The sequence below is a fragment of the Crocodylus siamensis genome, chromosome 3 (genome assembly GCF_052110815.1).
Source record: "Crocodylus siamensis isolate JL-2025a chromosome 3, ASM5211081v1, whole genome shotgun sequence".
Classification (NCBI taxonomy): domain Eukaryota; kingdom Metazoa; phylum Chordata; order Crocodylia; family Crocodylidae; genus Crocodylus; species Crocodylus siamensis.
The window spans coordinates 41269822-41286627 of NC_143397.1; positions in this window are offsets into that span (position 1 = coordinate 41269822).

Sequence of the window (16806 nt, forward strand, 5' to 3'; positions counted from 1 at the left end):
TGGTCCTTCCCGTAGAAAGAATACCTGTTTACATTTCAAGGACGCATCATGTTTCAAAGTTAGATACTTTCAGAAACCAGAGAGAAATATGGGGTGGGGAGGGGGGAAGGAGATCTGAACTAAGGAAAGTTTTAGGTTTTATTCCATTCCTACTACTGCTTATTGTGTTCTAAATTATATTTTTGAGAGCTACTATAGGCTTTAGCCCAGATTTGCTGGTAATTGCAACCATTGCTAGTCAAACTGCAATTGTTTCTATTTCTTTTGGTTCATCCATACAGTTGCCTTAGCAAAATAAAAGGTCTACAGCTTCTGAATTGAGGGTATTCTTGAAGAAGCAAAACCTCAAAGTAGTGTAAAGTGGTGTGTCACTTGCTGTATAACAAAAAAAGCAGTCACATAGATATGTAACCCCACCAATTTGCTGTGTAATCATATTGATGATTACATCACTATCAATGTAAGACATTGGCCCTAAGAGCGGGCTAGTCATGTCTTTATGGTGAGCAGAATCCGGGTTTATGGCAGACTAAAGGTCAGTGCACAATTATTGGGGTTACTAATTGACTTAAAATTTTTATGGGCCTGTCAGAAAGGTGTAGTTTATATACAGCATGCATGTCCTATAAAAATGATTTAACTATCGTCCCAATTTCAAAGGCCTTAAAGAAAACATTGTCTAGACAAAGAGCTACAGTCTGCTATAAAATGTTCTTGCAAGATTATGTTTCACTTTAGGCTATAATGAGATATTTTCCACATAGTGTTACAAGCATGTTATAAAATAAATGGAAAGTAGAATAATGGCATGTGATGTTATCACCTGTGGGAAAGATTTTATTTTTGTGTTGTTTGTCTGTTATTCTTGACTTCTCATTTAAAAGTGCCAGGGAAATTCACTGTTGTAACTTGAAGTTCTGTAGTGTATGATTTCAAATAACCAATATGCAAAGTATGGTATAAAATATTGATATAATAGTATGTTTCTCAATTTGGTTTTATATGCATTTCTTCATTCCTCCCCACAAATTTTTTTCCTTCAAGTCTTATTTTATGTTGCCTACAAGAGAGAATGGAAATCTACAGTAATAGTGCTTTTGTTAGTTAATGTTATATATTCCACCAAATAATGCACATTTTACAGATTAATAAGTACTGTCATCTCACTTGAATTGGGTGTATCTATATGTGCACATTTTAATGTTCATTAGCCCAATTTAAGGCACATTAAGGGCATGCATCTACATGTGTGCGCCCTCAATGCATCTTAAAAATGGGTTTTGGGTTGTAGTCGTGTTGGTTTAAACTCCAACTACAGTAGTCTCCCTTGGTTACCTTTGGGATTGGCTGTAGAATGGAGTGGGCCACCTGGGCCATGGCCCGACCAACTGTTAGCACGTTAATGTATATAACCCTCAAATGCGCAATTGCCTTTCCGGTTAAAACTGTTTAGCTATTTTTTAACTGCACAGATAGCTAATTTAACATGCTAGAAATTGGTCGGGCCATGGCTCAGGAGGCCCACCCCATTCTACAGCCTATGACCTTTGGCATTATTTTCCCCGCCACTCCCCATCTCTACCCTTTTATTTTCTTAATGTCCACCTATTTATATTTTCACTGACCTCCTGTCACACTCCTAGCTTCTTCCATTCCTTGGAGATCTGAGAACAACAGACTCCCTATGCCTGAACAAAGGTACTCATGCTCAAAAGCTTGTAGAGAACATTTTCCCAAATATTCAGTTGGTCTACCCAAGGAACCTTGCTTGGGTAGAATTTAGCTTCACATTTTCTATTAATTAAGGCATAAAGTTTGTGGTTAAGTCTTTTTTCTTTGCTTTGACAATCTGGGCTCTTGAGACAAGGAATACCAACATTTTTATTCAAGGTCATAATTTACAAGTAGGAATTTTCAAGTAATGAATCATTCAGTGTCAACTTTCAAATTAGAATTACAGAGCTCTCAAGCAAAACAAAACTGTATTTGGTAAACTTGGACGTAGCTATAGGCAGTGCAGAATGGCATCAAAAGTATATCTAATTTAAAATTTATATTCTTTGAAAGAACAAAAATGTGTGCATAGAAGAAGCATTTGGCCCATAAAAATGTATGGGACTTTTAAAGATGAATTTGCTTGTCAGTCAAAATGTAATGAAAAATATTACAGGGAACAAATAATGTATTTTCCATTAGTACTAGTACCTTTAGCTTCTACTAAAGATTCATAGATGTTAAAGTTGGAAGGGACCTCAATAGATCATTGAGTCCAACCCCCTGCATAGGCAGGAAAGAGTGTTGGGTTCAGATGACCCCAGCCAGATGCCTATCTAACCTCCTCTTGAAGACCCCCCAGGGTAGGGGAGAGCACCACCTCCCTTGGCAGCCTGTTCTAGATTTTGGTCCTATAGCATAGGAAAAATAGTATAATTTTTATTCTGCTTCAGTTTTATTTATTTTGTTTATATTTTATTCCTTGAGTAATTAACCTAACTTGGGTCTACAATAAATGGAACCTACCCACTGGGCACAGCATGGTTTGCAATTGATTGTGGGCAATGTTTGGTCTGACAGATTTCTATTAGTCTGTCCTTTATTCCAAAGCAATGTCAGTATCTTTATGGAATACCATGTTACACACATATAATGTTAGTATATTTAGTGGACCACCAAGATCTGGGTTATGGTATCCCAATCAGTTTTGTTAAGGGGGCCACTGATCCCACTCTCCCCAAAGTAAGGCCATCTCATGGATGGCCTTCTGTTTCCCTACCAGGCTCTTAAGCATCAGGTATGTGGAGTTCCACTAAGTTTCCACATCATGCATAATTTTGTGCTGCAGGATGTCCTGCTTTGCCTATTTGTCTTGTAGCATCTTGCCCCCCTTGATTCTCCGGTAGAAGTAGCCTGCCACCTTCCTGCATTTGGAAATGGTCTTGCTGGTGGTGCTGGAGCCATCACCGGCAGCCCTGCCCCCCTCCAAGGCATCCCTGACAATGAGGTGCAGCCTGTGTGCCACACAGTGGATGCCAAATAAGTTGGCATCACAGACTGCCTTGACCATACTGGCCCCAATGTCAGTGTTCATGAACCCATGGGTGAGATCACCCTGCCCAGTGGTTCATGGCCCCCATGATTTCTGTTGCTACATGGGATCATCCATCACCTTGGCTTGAAGGAGAGCCCACCAACAGCCTGACTGGTCACACCAGTGCCCTATGAGGGAGAGGTATGCATGATCTCCACCCCAGCTGCTCCAGATATTCAAGGTGAAATGTAGGGCCACCTACAGACCTGCCTTGTGTACTTCCCTATATGCCTTATACAGGGAAGTCATCACCGTTCTGCTTAAGGTGGTGCATGTGGGCACTTCGTATGATGGGGCCATGAGTATCATGAGCCACCTGAACTCTGGCTGCTCAACTAAGGAGAAGGGCTGGCCATCTATAGCAAGCATCTCCCCAATGCTCTGGGCAACCTCACTCCCCTTGGGAATGCATTCCCCTTTGTCTCCACCTTTCCCTCACTGGTCCAGTTTGGCCTGCCTCTGCTTCTTGGGGATGGGGGATTTGGAATGAGAGGGGGACTCCTGAGCCTGGCACACTCCCACTTTTGCCAGGCTGAGGAGGAGCAAGGGCATGCTGCCTCCTGAGATGCAGCAGCATCACTGTGGTGCTTATGTGTTTTGTTCCCTTCCCGTGGGTGGTTTTGGCTTGGCATTGCAGGCAGATAAAATATGTGGGATCATCTGCTGGCTCAGAAAGTTCCCAGACCACACTACGCAATCACTTCTGGGGTGCAGGTGCATGTGTGGATGCTGCCTTTTCCCTGTCAACAGGCAGAGGCACAGCAACAGGAGGAGAAGACTAAGCTGATCACTTGCCTTCACAACCTCTACCTCAGCCTCCTCCAAAGTGCTTTCTGGGGAAGGAGAAAGTCTCTAGGGGAAACTTGAGTAGTGTGGAGTGCAAACTCAGCTGATTTCCCCCTCTTTCCTGAGAATTTACCTTACTATGGTACTTGGATCCAGATCAGGCTCCAGCTCTTCCTCTGGCACCAGAAGGCTCAGCATGGTAAGTGACATGGGAGTGGAGGAGACTGTTGTCATGGTGGTGGTAGGGGAGGTTATGGCTAGTGCTCTTGGAGGGGATGCAGACTCAGGCATAGGCAGTGGCACTGGCATTGCTCCCCTCTCCTTGCTGCCTGTAGAACTAGTGGAATCCTCATGCTTGCTTGTTGTAGGAAAGTGGCTGCTTCTCAGTTTGGGGAGGGGGAACTTACTGCTCTCCCTCTTTCTCCCCCTCTCTGAAAGCTTGACAGCTGCTCTTCCAGTACTCTTCGTGGTGCTTCATAGTGTCTTGTCTTTGCCTTGGTGTGCTGGAAAATATGCATCTTCTTCTGTAGTGTAGTCTGATTTATGCAATATATGTAGATAAGATAATTGTATTTATGTGTAATTATGTTATGTATGTAGTTATGTAATAAATAAAATAAAAATATCTAAATGTATGCATGTGTTCCTATGTACATTCTATATTATAACATGGAATATAATTATGCTGTGCTTCCCTGTACAGTGAATGGAATTCACACTGTGAGAGAGCACAGATTTGAAAAGAATCAAAATAGACTAACAAAAAAAAAAAAAGGATTTTGGGGGAGCACTACATTAAAAGGAATTGATGAATATAATAACAAAATAAAAGGGTACAGAAAGCAAAAAGTATTGCTAAATCCCACTTGGTAGGCCAGCAAGTGGGAAATAAATGTTAGCTTTTGTTGGCTGATGCTGCTAAGCTGCTAAAAGACAGCTCAGTAACTGATCCCAAGGCAGAAAGCAGCTTAGTTCAAACAATGCTGCCTTTTGCACTGTATTTCCATCCTTCCCCCAGAGCAGTAGGATTGGAAGGGACCTCAGGGAAGGATCACAGTCACTGGCCAGCTACACTGTCAATATCAGAATAGTCCTTCCCCCTCCCTCTCCTTACTTTCTGTTTCCCTGCAGGCAAGCCCAGCTTCAGCTTTGAAACTCAAAACATTTCAAAACTTTCGAAACATTTCAACTGCCCTCATTTTGAAGCCCTTCATTTCATTTCAATTTTGCTATTTTGAGTTTGAAATAAGTTGAAACAGCCAGTGAAATTTTGCACAGCCCTATTATTTATGTATGATGAGTATAAAAGTCACATAAGACATTTTGGAGTCTGTCTAACAACAGCGAGCTAAATCTCCTATCTATTACATGTTGTGACACAGTGGGAACATATACATGAGACCCTGAATGTGCAGTGCGCTAATTCTACTGCACATTAGTGTGTCATGGCAAAAGCTGTGCTAATGCACAGTAGAATCAGTCAACTGTACATTATCGTCACTTAAAATGTGTGTGCTTGCACTGCTGCACAGTAGCAGTGGTTACTGTGCATTTAGTTAGTACCTCTTATTACAGGTACTGAACTTAATGTGCAGTAACCACAGCACATTAATGCACATGTAGACATGCCCAGTATTTAGTTCCTAACTCTTAGCTGCCTTGTGTAATTGCCAAAATATAAGTGAGGTGTGTTCTATCTGTACAATTTGGAAAGATTGCTGAGCACCTAAGAATGCGTTCTTTCAAAAGACAACATGCAAAACGGTGGAGTTGCCCAGGTTAGGTGTTGGGGAATACCGAGGACAGTATTCATTTCATTGTAAATCCCGACAATTTACTGAATATAGGCATGGAGCTACATAGAAGGATTTACAGCCCTGAAACCACCCTGGATTTAAACACACAGATCTTTTCTTTCTGGAGGGGAGTTATTTAGTTGTAGGTGTTTTCAAAAATTTGAAAAACAGAAAAAATGGTTGTTTCCTTTTATCCAAGTGCTAAATAGTTTGAGTACACACACCAGGTGTCATGGATTTAAACTTAATTCCCTCCTCCTCTTAAGAAAGGGTGGGGTTTTTTTGTTGTTTTTTGTTTTTTTTTAAGTTCACATTTTCCACATTGGGGAGGCTGGACAATGTGCCTGCTGAAACGAGTATAATTTTCATGGAATAATTAAATATTGATTGGGCTCTCTGCCCCAATGAAGAGGGTGAAAAGAATTATACAACTTAGCTACTTCATTGAATATTTAAAATAAAAGAATAATATTAATAATTTAATATAAAACTTTTAATTATTCATTGGGGCAGGAATTGGAACTCAGATCTTCACTTACTCAGCTAAGCATGCTAATCACTGAGCAAGAAAACCATGTCCTCTCTGTCTCTCTTTAACCCACTGAATAATTTAATAACCTGAATAGCTTCAATAAAAGGAATTTGGAAGCACTCTCAACCAGAATAGCTTTCAATATGGTGGTTAAGGCATTCTCCTGGGAAACTGTAAATATGCGTAGGCTTCAGACATAGTCAGTCACTGAGGACCACCGTGAGTCTCACCATGAGAACAAGCACTGACTCAGGTGCTAGCATAAGCCTAAATTATAGCAGTATGTACTTAAGAGTGCATTTTATCCATAAGCAGTTGCACAGGGAAGTAGAATAAAGTCTGATGGTCTTGGCCATTAGTATTTGGTTAGGCCAGGTGTAAACTTTTTATAGAGTAAGTATAGTATGTAACTTCTCCCTAACTAATACCTTTCAAGTCCATAATAGAACTAATTCATTTCAGTTTCATGAAACAAATGTAAATAAAATCAAGTGGGAAATGCCTGTTAAGTTAATCAAGAATAAAGTATAGGCTGGAGGGAAAATGAGAACCTTACAAAAGTTGGTGTTTGCTTTTAGGCTTAGGTGGTATCTGCACACGATTTTTGGTGTTTGCCACGTCAAGTGGAAGTTAAATAACTATGTGTAGAAATAAATGTCACCACATAAAATGGATTAGCTATGTTGCAATTTGTCCTGACAGATGATTTGCTTCACTGGGTGAAACATTATTTTTTGTCCCACTTATTTCTGCTGTGGGACAATGGTGATTGTGTTCTTCCCAGGGCTTGAGGGGTCTGGGTCTACACACTCTGAGAATTACTAGGCAGGATTGGGCCTCTCAAGCACCTTCGTGGGGAGCTGGAGAGCATACACAGCTCTGTATTGCTGGCAGTTTCCCACCACAAAGTAAACAGAACTCCACCACTAAATAATAGAACAAATTAATACTCCTTTCTTGGTGACTACAACCTGTGTTGCAACAAGGTGTATGGACAGCTGGTTGCCTGGCCTTTGCGCCGCTATAAAAATGTTTAGAATGGCACAAGGGTGATGTAATAAAACCTCTGTTTCCACTCTAAATCCTTTTGTGGATTTGCCCCTTGGTTCCCAAACCTTATAGAAAAGCAAAGGGACTTGAACATTTTTATAAAATGTTGCCCCATTAATATTAATATTTAAGACTTAGAGACACAAAAATAACTAATATAGAGAACAGGATTTTATAATATGTTTTATAGATGTCCTTTATACTATGTTCTATTACATGTCATATAATATAAATATGACTTGAAATGCATAGGCATGCCATTTTATCTTTAATAATATCCAAGATTCAAATAATTTATTTTTAGAATACTTGTTTTTCCCATAGTATAAAGTTCTCATTTCTAATCTTGTATTTTAACAAGGTACTGTACTTTACAGATGCCAACGCCCATACTAAATCTTCGACCAGTAGAGAGAATAAGGAGGCTCTTACAAAATAGACTGCTGTCTGTGGAAGTTTATGCTTCTCTGAATGAATTAGTCTATGAGGGTATCTTTACACATGTTCCAAGGTGGGGGAGGGGCATTTTAATTAGAGCAGCTCTCAGGAGCCACTCTAATTATAGTTTCACAGTTGGTAGGGTCAGAAGGAACCTGAGTAGATCATCAAGTCTGACCCCCTGCCATGGCAAGAAAGATACTGGGGTCAAAAGACCCCAGCAAGGTGTTTGTCTAGCTTCCTCTTAAAGACCCCCAGGGTAGGAGCCAGCACCACTTCTCTTGGTAGTTGATTCCAGATCCTAGCTGCCCTGACAGTGAAGTAGCGCTTCCTGATGTCTAGCCTAAATCTATCCTCTGCCAGCTTATGACTGTTATTTCTAGTCGCTCCTGGTAGTGGTTGGGGGAGCAGGGACTCTGACTAGTTTGTAACAGGCCACTAGATCCCCCCTCAGACTTCTCTTATGGAGGCTGAACAGGTTCAGGTCCCTTAGCCTCTCCTCGTAGGGCCTGCCCCGCTGCCCCCTGATCATGTGAGTGGCCCTCCTCTGGACCCTCTCCATGTTGTCCACATCCCTTCTGAAGTGCAGTGTCCAAAACTGGATGCAGTACTCCAACTGCGGCTTGACCAGTATCGCATAGAGGGGGAGGATCACCTCTTTGGGCCTGCCTGAGATGCATCTGTGGATTCATGACAAGGTATAGTTGGCCTTCCTGACTGCGTCCTCACACTGCCATCCCATGTTCATTATGGCATTAGTAATGATTCCAAGTTCCTTTTCTGCCTCTGCACAGATGAGAAGGGAGTTCCCCTGCCTGTAGGTATCGTGCTGGTTCTTCCACCCCAGGTACAGTACCTTGAACTTTTCAGTGTTGAAACCCATCCTGTGTTCATCTGCCCACCCCTGTAACCTGTCTAGGTCTGATTGCAGCCTATTCCTCCCTTCTAACATGCCCACTTCTCCCCACATCTTAGTGTCATCTGTAAATTTGAACAGGGTGCTTTTTACCTCCTTGTCCAAGTTGCTGATGAAGGTGTTGAACAGTGCAAGCCCGAGGACCGAGACCTGCAGAACCCCACTGCCCACATCCCTCCAGGCTGAATAAGACCCATCCACCACCACTCTCTGGGTGTGGCCCTGCATCCAAGTAGTGACCCATTTGACTGTGTAGGTGTTGATGCCACAGTCCCCTAGTTTTTTAATGGGAATGGGATGAGAGACAGTGTCCAAGGCCTTTCTAAAGTCCAGAAAGACTATGTCCATGGCTACACCTTTGTTCAAGGGTGTGATGATATGGTCATAGAAGGCCACCAGGTTGGTCTGACAGGACCTGCCTCTAATGAACCCGTGTTGGTTGCCCCTAAGCATAATCTCCCCTGCTGGCCCCTCGCAGACATCCGCCAGGATAATTCTCTCAAAAAGTTTACCCAGGATCAAGGTAAGACTGACTGGCCTATAGTTTTCTGGGGCCTCCTTCCTCCCTTTTTTGTAAATGGGGATCACATTGGCCCTTTTCCAGTCCTCTGGCACAATGCCAGAGCACCATGAATGTTCGTAAAGCCATATCGGGGGACCCGCAATGACCTCTGCTAATTCCCTCAGCGCTCTGTGGTGGAGATTGTCTGGACCAGCTGATTTAAAAATGTCCAGTCCCTTCAGAAGTTCCCTGACTAGGTCCTCACTGACCCTAGGCCTGGGTGCACCTCCCCTGGGACCTACAGGGGTCCTGGTGGGGAGGGTGATCTGGCCCCTGCTCAGAAAAATGGAAGTAAAGGAATTGTTAACTACGTTAGCTTTGCTATCTGGTGCGACGACCAGATTTCTTAGCGTGTCTTGCAGAGGCCCCATGTTACCTGGTACCTTCTTTTTACCTGCTATGTATTTAAAAAAGAACTTCTTGTTGTCCTTGATCTGGCTAGCTAATCCCAGTTCCATCTCTGCCTTGGCCTTCCTGACCACCCACCTGCAGCCCCGAGCAACCGAGGTATAGTTCTCCCTGGTGATGGCTCCTCCCATCTTTTGGGTGTATGCCTCCTTTTTAGCTAGGAGATGTTCCTGTATGCTTTTGGTGAGCCATGGGGGCTTTTGTGCCCTTCTGCCCCTTTTGATCCGTGTTGGGATTACCTCCCTTTGGGCTTGGAGGATTGTCTCCTTAAAGAACGACCCCTCTTGTTGGACACCTGACTCCTTTCCCCTCTGGGACCTCAGTACCTCCTGACTATTCTTCTTACCTCATTGAAGTCCACCCTCCTGAAGTCCACGGCTGCTGCCTTGGTACAGGCCTTTGCCACCTTGCTCTGGATGGTGAATTGCAGCAGGGGGTGATTGCTAGTCCCAGGTGGTCGACCACCCTCACCAGGTCGCCGCCCATGGCCAGGACCAGGTTCAATAAGGCATCTCCCCTGGTGGGGTTGTGTACCTCCTGGGCTAGGTGGAGGTCCTGTATCTTGGCTAAGAACTTAGGTGAATGGTCAGACCTGGCTGACTGCTTTTCCCAGCAGATGTCTGGAAAGTTCAGGTCACCCGTGATGATCATGTCCTTTGACCTAACTACCTCCGTGAGTTGACTTAAGAATTCCTGGTCTAGCTCTTCCCCTTGGTTGGGTGGTCTGTAGTAGACCCCCACCATTAAGTCCCTTTCCTCTCTTCTTCCTGTATTTTAACCCAGAGCACTTCAGTGTGCCCCTCCTCTGGTACCCTGTGTTACTTGTTGAGGATGTGTATTTCTCCTTGATGTAGAGCGCCACACCCCCATCTTTCCTCCCAGTCCTATCCCTCCTGTACAGCCTATAGCCCTTGATATTCACCGCCCAGTCATGCGTTGGGTCCTACCAAGTTTTGGTGAGCCCTGCTATGTCTGGGTTGGTGTCAGCTAGCAGGAGGGTAAGTTTCTCCTGCTTGTTCCCCATACTATGAGCATTTGTACAGAGGCATTTGAGGCTTCCTGAAGATGCATGCACTGGCCTCCTAATCTCAGTACTACCCAGGCCCCTGTTGCTTACCTGGGTATTTGTTCTGCTCGTCATTGATTTGGGCTGGGCTGTTCTTGTGGGTGACGCTTGGTTTAGCTTCCTCTTCCCTCATCTTCCTCTTCCCCCAATAAGCCTAGTTTAAAGCCCATCAGAGGAGATCCGCCAACCTAGAAGAGAACACACGCTTACCTTTGGGGGAAAGGTGAAGCCCATCCCACCCCAAGCATTTCTTTCGTCGTGATGTGTGGGGTCATTGTCTAGGAAGCTGAAGCCTGCCTCAAGACACCATTCCCAAAGCCACAATCTAATCTCTCTGATGCAGGTCTTGTGTCATCTTCCACGTCCGGTCACTGGTAGGACAGAAGAGAATACCACCTGTGCCTCTATCTCCTTTAGCACATCCCCCAGAGCATGGTAATCCATATCAGGTGATTAGGGCTTCTCCTGGCCACATCATTAGTGCCCACATGGATTAGGACCATGGGATAGTAATCAGTAGTCTGGATCATGGCTTGGATCATCCCTGTCACATCCTGAATCTTTGCTCTGGGCAGGCAGTTCAAACTCCTGCAGTGTCTCATGTATTCAGCATCCCATACTTCTTTCACAGGTTTACTTAAAGTGCTCCCACTGCCATTTTGAAATGCAAGGATGCTGAATACACATAATGCTGAGGCTGCTGGTACATTATAATTAGAACACTCCAACAGACTTGATGGTCAATCAGATCAAGCAGACTTGATTAACTGAGTCTGCTCCAATGCACAATAATTAGAACATGGTGGAAAAAGCATTGCGCATATGTATAGGTATGTATAGCCTGAAAATGTCACCTGCCCTGCCTTACTCTAGCGCTTTTTTTTGTTTGTTTTTTAGGGGAAGAGGAAATTCTGCATTTTTGGTATGAAAGTATAGTGAAAATGGTTAAACAGGTCTATTTTAAAGCATGGCAATATTTGGAACTTTTAGGAGATTTGGATGCTAATATTGTCCAGGGAGAGGTGATATGAGGAACACTTTGTCACTTAAAGTGTATGATGAATGTGACTGATTGCATAGTTCTGTCTCATGACAGGAATATAACTTGAGCATTTTAGTGGTGTGTGTATGTGTTTATATATGTGTGTGTGTGTATGTGTATGTATATGTGTATATATGTATGTATATCAGTATATAAAATGTACTGTAATATACTGTATATTTCATATATAGTCAGATATTTAGGGCCAGCAATCTAACAGCAGTTATGTATATATGAAATTCAAACTCACCTCTACATAAATACTTTGTTTTTATGCACAGTGAGATTCCCTATTAAGCTCATCTTTAAAAGATGTTACACTCTGACACAGCAATTTCTTTCTGCCTCTTCAGATGCCTAGTTTTTGCTGTTCTATTATATTTGATGTTGCATCATTACTGTTGCAGAACATGAACTTATAATAAGTGATGATGCTTTGAGGAGAAAGTCATGAAAATGGAACCTGAAAGCCATAATAATACTTTATCATCTTCTAAGCTTGCTCATGAAAGGGTTAGGATTTTTTATTTTTCCAGCTTGGAGCTAGATATAAAAGACTACATGATTTTTTCAAATGTAATCCTAGTGCTTGTTAACATTTCCAGAAGTTTTCCCTAGAGAAGAACAATTTTTAAATGTTCCAGAGACTGAAATTGGCTCCTATAAGTATTCACATTTTGGATGTTTTCTCAAAGATTGTCTGAATGATTAAAATGTTCTGTGTGGGAAATGGAATGACGACTTTCTTACAAGATTCTGCCAATTCCACTTTTGTTCCTGACTGGAAATTTGACAGGAACAGCTTCTCTCATGGTGTGTTAGCACGTGTATTTCTGCCCAAGAGCTACAAAGGTGCAGAAAAATAAGGCCACTGCAGCTAGTGGATCAGAACAGAGCTCAAGAATATTTTGGATATCTGTATAAATATGGATACATATATTAGCTTAGCTGTTGACTTATTTTCTCCTACACCCATATTACCAGCTGGGACCTATATAGGGAGAGTATGGAACTATGCTGTAGATTTTTAGTCCTTATAATATACGGGCAATATTTTTTTTATACTACTATTTACAGACTGGCTTTTAGTGTTATGCTATTAAAGCTAGATAACAGACACTTGCCTAGAACATGAGCATGCAGGTTTAGGGGTGTATTTTTAATCTAATAGATGAAGAACTTATTACATGCTAAAAGTGACAATCTTTTGATTTTATTCTATTGAATAATAATTATTCATTGGAAAAATACTTAATGGGAATTGTACTGGTTTCTATTAAAAGGAAAAAAAAAGAATCACCACTGGGAAGCAAAATGGGAGAAAGAACCCTTTCTCTTTTCTACATGTGAGATTACTAGCTGTAGAGCCTTGAGATCCAAAGTTAGTTCCCTGAACTGCCTGGGTCTTTCTCTGCAGCATTTATTTGTTTGTGTGCCAGCTTTTAAAAGTTAAAATGTGTGGTGAGCAGTTTAATGTTAAGGGTTATTACCATTTCTTGCCTGCACAGCTCTGCTTTACCACTAGAGGACTGGTGAACAGAAATGTGGTTGGGAGCCAAGACACTTGGGCTCTTTCCCTGCTCTGTGTGTGTGTGTGGGGGGGGGGGGGGGGGGGGGGGGGGGGGGGGGGGGGGGGGGGGGGGGGGGGGGGGGGGGGGGGGGGGGGGGCACTCTCCCACTGCCCCCACCCCAGGATGCGAATGCAGAGCGCTGTTGAGGGAAGCCATAGCCCACATGCCTCTCCACCTCCCAGTTCCATGTTGCTGCTGTGCCTGCTCCTAAGCAGTACCATGCCCAGGCAAGATAGAAAGCTCATACATAGAGCAGGAGTTGGGGAGCTCTGGGAGCAGTGCATCCTGGGGTGCTTGAGGACTGTATATTGCTTGTTTTAATCTTTGTGGAGGAACCTGAAGTTACTTTAACTTGACCTGAGTAATACAGCCCAGAGTTTACATTTTGCCAGAAGTGGCATAACTTGGAGATGCTCAGACAGCACTTAGCATGAGTTAATGAGCTTTAACATGTGGATGCTTGTATTTTAAGTGCCATTAATATGGCCTAAGTGTAATGTGTAACTTCACTCCAAGAGCGGTAGTCATCTGTGTGAAGCTGAAAGCTTTTGCTTATTCAGTTAGTTTGTAAGATGCATCTCTACTATGCCTCTGATACAGAACAACTATTTGAAACTTCAAGATTTTATTTATGAAGTGGAATTATGGTATTTACTTGAGCTGACATTTTGTCCAACCTTATTCAACATTGGGGTGGGGAGAGGGAGCTGGAGCTGTCACCATCACTGCTGCCTGGCTGGGCCCAGGGTGGTCAAGAGAGCAGGTGCTGGGGGAATGGGAAACCAGAAGAGGACTGTACAGTGTTGGGGAAGGGCATTTGTCCTACAGGAGGCATGCAAGGGATACTACACAGTATGGAGGTGACAGGGACAGGGGAAAGAGTGGAGGAGACTGCACAGTGCAGAACAGGAGAGAAATGGAAGCTTGAAAGGGGAAGCGCCTATCTTGCTGGTTCAGGGTGTTGATACTAGCGTGAATACTAGACCATACAGAATTAGACACAGTGAATATTAAGTGCTATTTTTGTTAAGATCCATATTAAAAACTAGGGATGGCAAACCTATTACTATACAAATTTTTGAAGAATCTTCTGTTTTCAAACTATTGGTTCATTAGTTGCTGTTATTATTGGCAAGAAGTCTGTCAAATGTAGTAGCTAGAGATACTGTATTTACCTAAACCCAAAATGACTTTGAGTTTAAGATGACCTCTCAATAATCAGATTCTACACATGGAAAATAATACATCCACTATCATTTTCCATTTATAGAATCTAATTATTGGTAGGGTGTCTTAAATTTGCCCTCCTGTCCACCACTGCAGTGGGGTAAGCAGTAGCAGGGCAGGCAAGTGGGGCAGATGGCATGTCCTCCTGCTCTGCTCTTGCCTCCTGTCACCCCTGCCACTGCTTATCCAGTGTGGGAGCTTGGTCTCTGGCTCTAGCTTTAGCCTGGGGTATGAAGCACATGGTAGCTGTGGCCTCAGCCAGGCAGCAGTGGTTCCGGCTCCAGAGCTGGAGCTGGAGCTCCCCTGCTGCTGCATAGTCTCTCTTGTGCTCCCATTAGGCATCACACTGCCTGGTCTCCCTTGAACCCCTCCCCTCACTGTGTGATCCTTCTCTCACAGGTAACTTCCTCTTTCAGAGTAAATATATTGAATAAAGTTATACTACAGAATTCTTTCTCTTGATTTCTAAACATCTTGACTTGAGCAGGGGGTTGGAGTAAATAACCCAGGTTTTTTGGTGGGGGGGTTGTTTGGGGTTTTTTTTTTTTTTTTGGTATGAGTTTAAAGAAGTAGAGAGATTATACCAGGGAGCTGCATATTGTGGATCCTGTCTTAGGGTGTTTATGCATTGCATATGAAATATAGGTGCTGAAATAGGGGTCGGGAATTCAGGTCCAGGAGCCTGTTCCTTAAAGTTAGGTGTAGACATGAATATCCTAAGTTCCTTTTTGGTTCATGTCTGTCCATATATGTTTTAGTAGTATGCCTCAGCATTGGGAGATATGAGCAAGAGAGGCTTGAAAGTATGTATTTCTTTCCCTCACAGCACTTTGAGGTAAATACTTTTGTTTGAAGTAATGGGTGATGTTAAGAATAACAATTCCAGCAATTATAACAGAACTTATTAGATGGTAGATGAAACAAACGTACATTTGCATGAAGGCTGAAAGGTGATGCAATTGCTCTGTATAAATTCACCAGGGTGGTAAACATCATCATCAGGGAAGGAGAAGAGCTATTTAAGCTAAAGAACAATATTGTTAGGCTTTACCATTGTAAAGAACAAATGGTTACAAACCAGTCATGAATAAATATAGACCAGCATCTAATTTTCATGCTAACATCAGAGAAATGAGGGGTTTTTTGTTTCTTTGGTTGCTTGGTTGGTTTGCTTGGTTGCTTCCTCTGCATGTGGTGGGGGAGGGATGGGGGTGTTAGGGGGCTCTAATCAGTTTTAAAGTAGATCATCATGAGTTTATAGAAAGGGTAAACTAGCAAGACGTGATGATGGGAATTGTTGACTCAGAGGGTCCATTTCCATTCTATGTGAAAATCAGAAAATGTACTCCTTCTTTCTCATATCCTCGTGACAAGGTGTTTAGCAAAATTTGCAGATTCATTGGAATCTGGCATGACCATGCCATGAGCATTTCTGCTTTGGCCTTGAGCTTGCGATTTCTGGGCTGCCAGCCATGTGCCTTGCCATCCCAGCCTGTGATGTAGGTAGTGACACAAATGCAAAGAGGAAGGAAGAGTGGTGCTTTATACCCTATAAGCTTGAGACTGGCCAGGATTTTTTATATGTAGATGACAGATTGGAAGCAGGGATTGAGTTGGTCAACAACTGGAAATTATGTTCCATGAACAACCTGAAAACAAATGAAACCTAACAAGGGCAGGGATCTCAGGATGGCCAGCGGGGTAGGGCAGCATGTGGGAGGAGAACAGGGACTAGGGGGGAATCCCCAGAATCAAAAAAATAATCTTTCCACATAAACTGAAAAATACATATTTTAAATTGATTACATGGAAAATGTAGAATAATATAAATGTTTTAATTTTTATATTAAAATGACAGGTTTCTTTTAAAACGCATAGTCTTTCAAAACACATTTCCTAGGTGAACCTACCAATAATTGGAGGGTTTTCTCACCACTGCTTTCACTGAATGTATTGTATTTTCATTTATATGATTAGTTTTATGGCATGTCCTAGGAGTCCAAATCACAAATGGATCATTGATGATTCTGGTAGATACAACCCATGTAGGCATGGGTTTACATATGAACACACTCTGAAGTGTACATATGAACACACACTGAAGTGCCTTATCCAATTAAACTGAACTTTTCTGTTGTACAGGTTTTGGTTTTTGTAGCACCTGCATGCAAGCTCCTGGTGTTGTTCGCTGAGTCAGAGAAGACATTTTTCCCAAATAAAAATTAGCCATGGATTTTCTTTCTCCCAGACCCTGAGACATTGTTTGGCTGTGGCTAATCCTGAAAATTATTTTGTGGTATGTAAATTTGATTGCTGCACAGTTT